Here is a 10,714-nt window from a genome sequence, read left to right on the forward strand (position 1 = left end):
TCTCTCCCCCTCTCTTTTAGTTTTTCTCTCTTTTGCTCCCTGCCCTCCTCTGTCTCCTACTCCCTCTCTTTCTGCCTGTCTCCCCCTTATCATTCACTTTCTCTTCATCCCTCTGTCCTCCTTCACTCTCCTCTCTCTCTCTCTCTCTCTCTCTCTCTCTCTCTCTCTCTCTCTCTCTCTCTCTCTCTCTCTCTCTTTCTCTCCATCCCTCTGTCCTCCTTCTCGCTCTCCCTCTCCTCTCTCTTTCTATCCATCCCACTGTCCTCCACTCTCCTCTCTCACTCTCTCTCTCTCTCTGGCTAAGGGGACTCTGGTTATCACCAACCTCACCTCTATGCTCTTCGAGAGCAGACAATGGGAGTGTCCCAATAACCTTAACCCTGCCCACTTCCTGAACGATGACGGGCAGTTTGTGAAACCAGACATCTTCCTAGCATTCTCCGCAGGCACGACTAAAAATAAATAGCTTCTGACACCAGTTCTATCAATCACACCCGTGTAGTTGAATGAGAGGAGACAAGGGGAGACTATTGAGATACAGCCTAAGGTTTGGTGTGCAACCTAATTAAGCCTAGTGGGGCTCTGGCCATGTTACAATGCAAGTCAGGAATACTGTCATCTTTATTTCTAAAGAGAAGCTGAGCTGCTCTGTGGGTCTACAGGTGTCTGAGGTTTGCTATGTAAATCTTTTATGTCACTGGCATTTAGTTATGACTTTATATAACTGCTGTTAGGAATGTAAATGTGACAAGTCAGGCGTCAGCCACCGCTGGGCAAGTAGCTCGTTTTAATAAGCAAACAGTGAGAGACAAAGAGAACAGTAACAGTGAAATATGATGCAACTAGGCCAGTGAGGTTTCGTACTCTACTGTCCACTGTATCCAGTGACCAAAATGTTACTCATAATCTGGTGTGTGTGTGTGTGTCAGGTCCTCATGTGTGTACCGGGGAGCTTCTGGCACGTATGGATCTCTTCCTCATCCTGGACACTCTGCGATTCCACTTCCTGTGGCCAGAGGATGCTTGGAAGCCAGACCGCCCAAACCCTACAGGGTATTAGTCAGACTTAGAGGAAACCAGGGAGCCTGATGGAGCCAGTGTTACTCTAAAATATGTCCCCACATGATAATGGAGTAAATCATTGTGAGTTTTTGATTTATTTGACAGCTATTCCGTAATGAGAGAAAAGAGAAACCCGTACACTGCTCTTGCTAGTATCACTGTTCTTTATTAAGCTTTACGTATCAGCCTCAAGGCCTTCCATCATAAAATCTGTTTGGTTTATGTGTAAATCATGTTTTTTCAAACAAATTGCATGTGATCCACCGCCATATATCATGTATCCTTATGTAAAGCTGCGTTCTTTCTCTGGTCTGCCCTGTTGTCCATTTCCATGTTGTCACATCTGTGGTTGTGTGTGTGTGCGTGTGTGTGTGCGCGCACATGTGTGTGTGTGTTAGCAGGAATGCGTGCACCTTTTGATATAGGCTTTTCAAGGGGGCACTGTAATTCACTTGCATTTAATTCCCATAGCAGCAAAATGCCCAGTCATTCAGGCAGCCAATGTACCTATAGAGATGCTGTAGCACTGCAGGGACTAGTGTGGTGTTGGAACTACTCTGTCATGGCCAACAACAACCACAAGAGGGCCACACACACACACACACACACACCAGTGGAGGCTGGTGGAAGGAGCTATAGGAGGACGAGCTCATTGTAATGGCTGGAATGGAATAAAAGAAACGGAGTCAAACGTGTGGTTTCCATATGTTTGATATTGTTCCATTAATTCCATTCCAACCATTACATTGAGCCCGTCCTCCTATAGCTCCTCCCACCAGCCTCCACTGACACACACACACACACACACACACACACACAAATCCTGTAGCAAGGACATTCTTTGTTAAGATAGAATCAGTGAATGAGCAGCCTCAGCAGTGGGTCAAGAGGGTCAGTTGGAATAATTAAATAGAACATTCCAGAACAAGAATAGAGCTGTGCATTTGACTTGTGGATCATTGTATTCAAATTGTATGGAGCAGAGTTATGCTTGCAGCTGCATTGCACAGAGGGAAATAGAGAATAGCACTATAAATAGAAGGCTGGTAAATAGAAAGGAGGGGTCCCATATGGTATGATGGATAAAACCCCTGGGCACACACAGTTAGATACACATGGATAAAACCCCTGGGCACACACAGTTAGATACACATGGATAAAACCCCTGGGCACACACAGTTAGATACACATGGATAAAACCCCTGGGCACACACAGTTAGATACACATGGATAAAACCCCTGGGCACACACAGTTAGATACACATGATGACCATGTGTCAAGGGATTATCATTAGGTTATAGCAATGATGAGGATGATGAGCACCATCTTCACCACCATCATCCCCATCCTCCTCCTCATCATCTGTTAATTGTATTAGAACAATAAATAGCACAATTTTAAGCAACATCAAAATAAAAAATAACAACAAATCTAAGGGTAGGCTATAAATTCACAAGTGAGACACTACAGTGCATCTTCACCATTATCCCCACTGTCATAGGGATCACCTCCACTCCTCATAGAAGAACCCTTCATCCCCTGTGTGGGAGGGGTTTCCCTTCAGTGGGTAGCCCGCCTGTGTAGTGTGGACTTGCCTCTGTCTCCATTATTTTCCATTCCCAAGTAGCGCATCTCTCTGTCTATCTCTCACTCTCTCCCTCTCTCCCGTTCAGCGCGCGACTGAGCATGCGGGGGCAGAGTGCAGGGCTCGCAGCTTTAAATGAGTAGGTTGTGTGCGATTGAAGAGTGTGTGTGTGTGGATCAGAGTGGAAGGAGTGCTTCTGTAGAAGATGTGACAGTTGCACATAGCCAATAGGACGCTTTATATATATATATATATATATATATATATATATATATATATATATATATACAGTGGGGATAACAAGTATTTGATACACTGCCGATTTTGCAGGTTTTCCTACTTACAAAGCATGTAGAGGTCTGTCATTTTTATCATAGGTACACTTCAACTGTGAGAGACGGAATCTAAAACAAAAATCCAGAAAATCACATTGTATGATTTTTAAGTAATTAATTTGCATTTTATTGCATGACATAAGTATTTGATCACCTACCAACCAGTAAGAATTCCGGCTCTCACAGACCTGTTAGTTTTTCTTTAAGAAGCACTCCTGTTCTCCACTCATCACCTGTATTAACTGCACCTGTTTGAACTCATTACATGTATAAATGACACCTGTCCACACACTCAATCAAACAGACTCCAACCTCTCCACAATGGCCAAGACCAGAGAGCTGTGTAAGGACATCAGGGATAAAATTGTAGACCTGCACAAGGCTGGGATGGGCTACAGGACAATAGGCAAGCAGCTTGGTGAGAAGGCAACAACTGTTGGCGCAATTATTAGAAAATGGAAGAAGTTCAAGATGACGGTCAATCACCCTCGGTCTGGGGCTCCATGCAAGATCTCACCTCGTGGGGCATCAATGATCATGAGGAAGGTGAGGGATCAGCCCAGAACTACACGGCAGGACCTGGTCAATGACCTGAAGAGAGCTGGGACCACAGTCTCAAAGAAAACCATTAGTAACACACTCCGCCGTCATGGATTAAAATCCTGCAGCGCACGCAAGGTCCCCCTGCTCAAGCCAGCGCATGTCCAGGCCCGTCTGAAGTTTGCCAATGACCATCTGGATGATCCAGAGGAGGAATGGGAGAAGGTCATGTGGTCTGATGAGACAAAAATAGAGCTTTTTGGTCTAAACACTCGTCGTGTTTGGAGGAAGAAGAAGGATGAGTACAACCCCAAGAACACCATCCCAACCGTGAAGCATGGAGGTGGAAACATCATTCTTTGGGGATGCTTTTCTGCAAAGGGGACAGGACGACTGCACCGTATTGAGGGGAGGATGGATGGGGCCATGTATCGCGAGATCTTGACCAAGAACCTCCTTCCCTCAGTAAGAGCATTGAAGATGGGTCGTGGCTGGGTCTTCCAGCATGACAACGACCCGAAACACACAGCCAGGGCAACTAAGGAGTGACTCCGTAAGAAGCATCTCCAGGTCCTGGAGTGGCCTAGCCAGTCTCCAGACCTGAACCCAATAGAAAATCTTTGGAGGGAGCTGAAAGTCCGTATTGCCCAGCGACAGCCCCGAAACCTGAAGGATCTGGAGAAGGTCTGTATGGAGGAGTGGGCCAAAATCCCTGCTGCAGTGTGTGCAAACCTGGTCATGACCTACAGGAAACATATGGTCTCTGTAATTGCAAACAAAGGTGTCTGTACCAAATATTAAGTTCTGCTTTTCTGATGTATCAAATACTTATGTCATGCAATAAAATGCAAATTAATTACTTAAAAATCATACAATGTGATTTTCTGGATTTTTGTTTTAGATTCCGTCTCTCACAGTTGAAGTGTACCTATGATAAAAATTACAGACCTCTACATGCTTTGTAAGTAGGAAAACCTGCAAAATCGGCAGTGTATCAAATACTTGTTCCCCCCACTGTATATATATATATACAGTGGGGGAAAAAAGTATTTAGTCAGCCACCAATTGTGCAAGTTCTCCCACTTAAAAAGATGAGAGAGGCCTGCAATTTTTATTTGCATTTGCGACGTGTCAAGCTGCAAGTGCAGTGATAGAAAAGGCAAGTCGATGACAAGTCAGCTACAGCAGAAACAGACTGGGAGTCAGGACGGACAGTGTGGAGTCTCTCCCCATCACACACACACACACACACACTAGCCAGTCTGTAAATGGGGTGAGGGAGCCTTCAGTTGCTAACTATAACACATAGTGGCAGCAGAGAAAGTTCCAGATACAGAACAGTGTGAGAGAGAGGAGAGAATAAAAAAATGTCATGCTACAAGGTGTGTGAGTGCACGTACGTGCGTGTGTATGTGTGTGTGTGTGCATGCATGCCTGTGTCTGTGTGTGTGTGTGTGTATGTGTGTAGAGGTCAGTGGTAAGGTTATGATTCCCTACACAACATAGCTGCAGTATATTGATCAGCTCTTATTTTCCCATACTCTACAATCCCCTGTGATATGTATTATTGATCACCTGATCAGCCTCATTGACCAGGGCTCTGTGTGTGTGTGTGTGTGTGTGTGTGTGTGTCTGTGTGCGTGTGTGTGTGTGAGATGGGGAGGTAGGCGCTGGCTTAGTTGTTGAGACTGACTGCTTCAATCACTCACTCCACACCCACGCTGCTGAGCAAAGAGCTGGTCTGGGCAGATGTGTGTAATCTCAGGTTGAGATACGCTACCAGCACTATGAAGATCTCAACTAGACATACAACAAATACACAGTATTTTGTACCCTGGGGTAATCTACTAGAACATCAAGTTCCAGGGCAACAGAATGTCATTAATACATTATATTGTCAGAAATTCTCCAATCTTTCACCTTTGTATTGGTATTCCTGGCTGCTATATAGCGCTCCTGTAACATTGTGTTCCTGTATTGGAACTGCTGCAGCCTGCAATATAGCGCTCATGGAGAAGCAGTAAATGTTGTCCATTACTCTGCAGTAGACCAACCAAGAGAGGGTTTGAAATAGTTTCATAACAGGAAAATAAGACAGTGCTGCTTGACTTAATTACAATCTGCTGTGGACATTTATCACCCTAGAAAGTAATTAGGATGGTGAGATGTAGAAGTGGGTGGCTGCTGTTATTGTGAATGAGAGCATGATGTCTGTCAAAGTCTGGTTTGGTTCTGTCTGTATACTCTCCATCTGTAGATGATGTTGAGCTGTGAAGGATGGAGCACTCAGGCATGTTGTCATGCCAAACATGCTATCAGTCGTTACTCCATTACTACTGCAGTGCAGTAGTAGATTACTACTACTACTACTACTACTACTAATACTACTACTACAGGAGGTTGCTGACGCCTTCATTGGGGAGGATGGGCTCGTGGTAATGGCTGGAGCGGAATTAGTGGAATGGTATCAAATACATCAAACTCATGGTTTCCATGTTTGATGCCATTCCATTGACTGAGTTCCATCCATTATTGTGAGCCAGCAGCCTCCTGTGACTACTACTACTACTACTACTACTACTAATACTACTACTACTAATACATTTACATTTTACATGTTAGTCATTAAGCAGACACTCTTATCCAGAGTGACTTTCAGTTAGTGCATTCATCTTAAAATAAATAGGTGAGACAACCACATAAAGTCATATAAGTACATTCTTCCTAAATAAAGTAGTTATCAGCAAAGTCGGTGCTAGTAGGACTTTTTTTACTACTACTACTAATTATTCTACCACTACTGCTAATTCTGCTACTACTACTACTACTACTACTAGTAGTTATACTACTACTACTACTAATACTAGTTATACTACTACTACTACTACTATTACTACTACTACTAATCAAATAAAATGGTATTCTTCACATGCTTCGTAAAAAACAGGTATAGACTAACAGTGAAATGCCCACCCCGCAAAAAAGGTGAAACGCTTACTTAAGGGCCCTTCCCGACAATGCAGAGAGAAAGAAACTAGAGAAATAATAGAAAAGTAATAATAAATACACAGTGAGTAACGATAAATCAGTTATATACACGGGGTACCAGTACCGAGTCGATGTGCAGGGGTGTGACGTAATTGAGGTACATACTGTATGTACATATACAGTAACTAAGGATAAAGTGACTAGGCAAAAAGATAGATAATAAACAGTGATGAGTCAAAAAAAGTTGGTGCAAAAAGAGTCAATGCAGATAGTCCTGGTAGCTATTGGTTAACTATTTAACTAACTATTTAGCAGTCTTATGGCTTGGGGGTAGAAGCTATTCAGTGTCCTGTTGGTTCCAGACTTGGTGCATCGGTACCGCTTGCCATGCGGTAGCAGAGAGAATAGTCTATGACTTGGGTGGCTGGAGTCTTTGATCATTTTTAGGGCCTTCCTCTGACACCACCTGGTATAGAGGTCCTGGATGGCAGGGAGCTTGGTCCCAGTGATGTACTCGGTCATACGCACTACCCTCTGTAGCGCATTGCGGTTGGATGCCAAGCATTCTCACATAGGTGTTCCTCTCGTCCAGGTGGGAGAGAGCAGTGTGGAGTGCAATAGAGATTGTGTCATCTGTGGATCTGTTGGGGCGGTATATGAATTGGAGTGCAGGGTGTCTGATGTCATGGCTGCAGATGTGAGTGCTACGGGGCGATAGTCATTTAGACAGGTTACCTTGGCATTCTTGGGCACAGGGAATTTGGTGGTCTGTTTGAAACATGTAGATATTACAGACTGGGGTCAGGGAGAGGTTGGAAATGTCAGTGAAGATACTTGCCAGCTGGTCAACATTCTCTGAGTACAAGTCTTGGTAATCCATCTGGCCCTGCGGCCTTGTGAATGTTAACCTGTGTAAAGGTCTTACTCACATTGGCTATGGAGAGCGTGATCACACAGTTGTCCAGAACAGCTGGTGTGCTCATGCATGGTTCAGTGTTGCTTGCCTCGAAGCGAGCACAGAAGGCATTTAGCTCGTCTGGTAGGCTCGCATCACTGGGCAGCTCGCAGCTGGATTTCCCTTTGTAATCCTTGACAGTTTGCAAGCCCTGCTACATCTGACGAGCGTCAGAGCCGGCGTAATAGGATTCAATCTTAGTCCTGTTTTGGTGCTTTTCCTGTTTGATGGCTCGTCGGAGGTCACAGTGAGATTTCTTATAAGCGTCTGGATTAGTGTCCTGCTCCTTGAAAGCTGCAGCCCTAGCCTTTAGCTCAGTGCGGATGTTGCCTGTAATCCATGGCTTCTGGTTGGAATATGTACATACAGTCACTGTGAGGACGACATCGTCGATGCACTTATTAATGAAGCCGTTGACTGATGCGGAACATATTCCAGTCTGTGCTAGCGAAACAGTCCTGTAGCTTAGCATTCACTTCATCGGACCACTTCCGTATTGGGCGCTTCACTGGCACTTTCTGTTTGAGTTTTTGCCTGTAAACAGGAAGGACAGAGTTATGGTCAGATTAAAGGTGATCTAGAGTTTTTTCGCTTCTAGTTGCACAGGTGACATGCTGGTAAAAATGAGGTAAAATGTAATTCAGTCACCAGCCACTATACTACTGCTACTGCTACTGCTACTGCTACTACTACTAATACTGCTACTACTAATACTGCTACTAGTACTACTGCTATTACTATCACTACTGTAGACTTACTACCATTATAACTACTCGTACTTCTGTATTCTCATACCTCCTTATAGGCTGCAGCAGCTTTGCCCCCTTATCTTCTCCATCTCAGCAGAATACAGTTGAGTATGAAAGCTTTATGATGTAGGTTATAACTACACACACACAAGCACACATACAGTGAGGGAAAAAAGTATTTGATCCCCTGCTGATTTTGTATGTTTGCCCACTGACAAAGACATGATCAGTCTATAATTTTAATGGTAGGTTTATTTGAACAGTGAGAGACAGAATAACAACAAAAAAATCCAGAAAAACGCATGTCAGAAATGTTATGAATTGATTTTCATTTTAATGAGGGAAATAAGTATTTGACCCCTCTGCAAAACATTACTTAGTACTTGGTGGCAAAACCCTTGTTGGCAATCACAGAGGTCAGACGTTTCTTGTAGTTTGCCACCAGGTTTGTACACATCTCAGGAGGGATTTTGTAACACTCCTCTTTGCAGATCTTCTCCAAGTCATTAAGGTTTCGAGGCTGACGTTTGGCCATGGAGCCCCAGGCCGAGGGAGATTGACAGTTATTTTGTGTTTCTTCCATTTGCGAATAATCGCACCAACTGTTGTCACCTTCTCACCAAGCTGCTTGGCGATGGTCGTGTAGCCCATTCCAGCCTTGTGTAGGTCTACAATCTTGTCCCTGACATCCGTGGAGAGCTCTTTGGTCTTGGCCATGGTGGAGAGTTTGGAATCTGATTGATTGATTGCTTCTGTGGACAGGTGTCTTTTATACAGGTAACAAGCTGAGATTAGGAGCACTAATCTCAGCTCATTATCTGTATAAAAGACACCTGGGAGCCAGAAATCTTTCTGATTGAGAGGGGGTCAAATACTTATTTCCCTCATTAAAATGCAAATCAATTTATACATTTTTTTACATGCGTTTTTCTGGATTCTTTTGTTGTTATTCTGTCTCTCACTGTTCAAATAAACCTACCATTAAAATTTTAGACTGATAATTTCTTTGTCAGTGGGCAAACGTACAAAATCAACAGGGGATCAAATACTTTTTTCCCTCACTGTACCTATGTAGAAGAGGATGGGAAAGGATGGTCTGCTGCCATTGCTCATTCATTTCATACATAACAGACAAAAATGGTCTCCATGATGATAAATGGAGGTCAAGGTTGGTGTCAATTCAATTCCAACCTAATCCATTTAACTAATCATCTCAACTTTCATGATTTGGACAGTTTCTCATTGCATTCAATTAGGATTTTCCACCTCAGTTCATCCAGGAGATTTGAATGCCTTTTCCTCAATGTGTATAGCAGTGAAGGGTGGTTGTGTGTGTGTGCGTGCGTGCGCATGCATGCATGCATTTGTGTGTGTGTGTGTGTGTTAGTGGTAGCAGATGGTATAGTTTGTGTTTGACGCTGAATCAGGTGGTTTCATATCCCTAGTGAATACTAAAGCATGTCCATTCCCTCTGAGTTACTGTTAATATGTTTTATGTCAGTCGTCCCCTGGCTGGGAAAATGAATGTGTTTATAAGAGAACCATAACTATAGATCCATTCTGAACCTAAGACCTGAGCTGAATCTTTTTTAACATTTTTTATTATTTTTTATTATTACTTTCCAACCCCACCATCCCCTCCCTAATTGGAGTAAACTAGTGAACAACAATGCTTAGGCCTCTACTTCATGCTTATACATACTATATAAATTTTATGGACACAGTCAATAATTATATTTTGTTTGTTTTTACTCCTGAACTTCCTCCGATCATTTTCATGATGTCCATCTGGTATGCTTCTATATGCCATATCTTTCTAACTGTGCTCTTTCACAAAGGCTCACAATAATTATTATGGACACAGCATGTCTTACACTAGTTATCTTGTTGTTATTCGTTGTTGTTATTAGTCCCATCCTTCAGCTCCATTCAACACCTCCCATCTATCTCTTAACACCATATTGGATTTCTATTTGCCATATATTTTCAACTGCACTGTGATGTTTTACAAAAGTTCTGAACCTTTCTATTCTCATTGTTTCTACAGTTTGTGAATTGAAAATAAACATATTTTATATTATTGATCGATTGACTATGACTTTTCAGATCACCCAGTAGTGCTATCTGCAGGGTCAGCTCCATGCAAATATTGCAATCCTTCAGCCATTCCTGGACCTGTGTCCAGAAACAAGTGTAGTGTATTAGGATTATGGAATGTTGTTTATCTTAGTTCAAATGTAGCAGTTGTAGGGTGACGCCCCAGGGGGGATAGGTGATTGGACGAAAAAGGGAGCAACCCATTTATTGCCATTGTTTATAAGTATGAGCTAGACAAAGAGCGGGCAGAAGCATTCAGATTAATTTGGGACGGTGCTTCTCCAGACACCGCGGGTCTGTAACTTATGCTGTAAACTTGTGATATTAATAAAAGCTTCTAATCAAAGTGCAGCCTAAGCGGACTCTTTGTTTGACAGCAATAGCCACCAACATCCGACGGGA

The sequence above is a fragment of the Coregonus clupeaformis genome, chromosome 9 (assembly GCF_020615455.1).
Source record: "Coregonus clupeaformis isolate EN_2021a chromosome 9, ASM2061545v1, whole genome shotgun sequence".
NCBI classification, from domain to species: Eukaryota; Metazoa; Chordata; class Actinopteri; order Salmoniformes; family Salmonidae; genus Coregonus; species Coregonus clupeaformis.